Below are 1801 nucleotides of genomic sequence, written 5' to 3'. Positions count from 1 at the left end.
GTGTGTCACCAGGTGAAATGAGATATGTTTAGCTGCGCTGAATTTCGAAATGAAAAGTCAGGCCAGCCGCAGGCGAACGGCTGTCAGCTCAGCCTGGAACAAGAGTATCTTTTGCAACTCCCCGAAGACGAGTGGTTGACCAGACCAGGTTAACAAGGTTTTCGTCAGAGACTATTTGAGCAAGGGTGTTTTGGAGACCTTCCAGCGTTCATCTCATCCTCTTGTTGATCGCAAAATTAAATATGTCAGGGGAGAGTGGACGGACGCCTGACGGACACCACCTTGTGTATGAAAGCTCTTCGAGTGCTCTCTGTGCATTCTTACCTGGCAATCTTAGTATGCCCACAAACATCCGGGGCATTCCTTGCTGGGGAACCGTATCAAGGTGAGCACACCAGTCAACTGAGTCTAATGCATCTTGAAAATCCAGGGATAATACGGGATCATATTTTGAAGATCTTATGTTTCGTCGCATCAGAACTGGTCCTGGTGAGAGCGACCACCGTGGCAATTATGGACCAAGTGGGGATTTTCAAGTATGATTAAACAATCACTCGTGGAGAGTTGCATTGGTGACGGTACCCAACACAAAGGAATCTAATAGAGCGCGTCTTGTAGGATGGTTTCCAAATGGCTGGTTTGAAAATCTTTTGACCGTAAGCAAAGCTTAATGGCTCCACACAAAGTTCCATTGAATAGTTCCACTTGACCGTTCCTCCTTCGGTTGTATGAAGCAGTCTGACTGGTGTAAAAGACCTTTTTCATAATGAAAGTACTTAAGTAGCAGCCGCTTGGATGTGTCAGAGAGTTTGCACGTGTGCGCGGCCGTTCGTCAATCCACCACCGATCTGCCGTCTGAGTGTTGCGGCTGACTGGATGCGTGTCCGATGGTCTGCACGACTGCGTTCTATCTTTCAATACATCAGAGAACAGTTTGTCGGATGACTGTGGAATGTTTGCTCACCGGTAACAAGGCGGACCCGTTTGGCCGGCACAATACAATATACCTGTGTGCACACCTACGTGTTTGCTGATTTAATTTGAACTTACAATACTTAATCTCATCCGAGTCGATTGATGAGCCGCAAGTTGAATTCACGAAACTAGGTAGGCCAAATGTAGCGAAGATTAGTACAAGACGAATTTATATCTCGACGTGGTTAGGCTAACGGGAAAGGGAGTATTTGTCTCCGACTGGCAGTAGTAATTAGTTCAAGTGGACGAAGGTGATGATCCTTTGAAGTTACTGCTTAAACATTCAAAGCTTTGTTTGGTTTTAATGAGTATACCACTAGATGGCTTGAAGAAACATATTTTTTATGATTCTTGGCACGGACGAAATGTATCATGCTCTGAAACTTTCAGGGTCTGGTTTGATAATGCCTTCCACAATTTCATAGCCGAGGAGAGTGAGTTTACTGGTGGAGATTGTCGTTTTATCGTGATTTGACTGAGGACCCTATTTTTGTGATGGGGCGAAAAAACGCTGGAGATTCCAATCGCGTTCTTCTTGACCCTTTCCACAAATTGTGATATTATCCACTTGGGCGTGTGCCTCAGTAAGTTTTTCAGTGCTTATTATGTTAACTATAACCAAAGCTATAACCATACCTATAACTAAAGCACGCTACTTCATCCGACACTCCAGACCGTATTCGGCGAAATTGTCCAAGATGGACGCAAGTTCTAATGGCCGTGTGGATTTTGTCACTCTCTTTGATGGGTACTTGATAATATGCACCTTCGAGATCAAGCCATTTCTGGCCAGCGGATAAGTGTCCAGTTGCGTAAATCGGTTTAT

This window comes from Opisthorchis viverrini (assembly GCF_000715545.1).
Source record: "Opisthorchis viverrini unplaced genomic scaffold opera_v5_453, whole genome shotgun sequence".
Taxonomy (NCBI): Eukaryota; Metazoa; Platyhelminthes; class Trematoda; order Opisthorchiida; family Opisthorchiidae; genus Opisthorchis; species Opisthorchis viverrini.
This window is presented reverse-complemented; position numbering follows the sequence as displayed.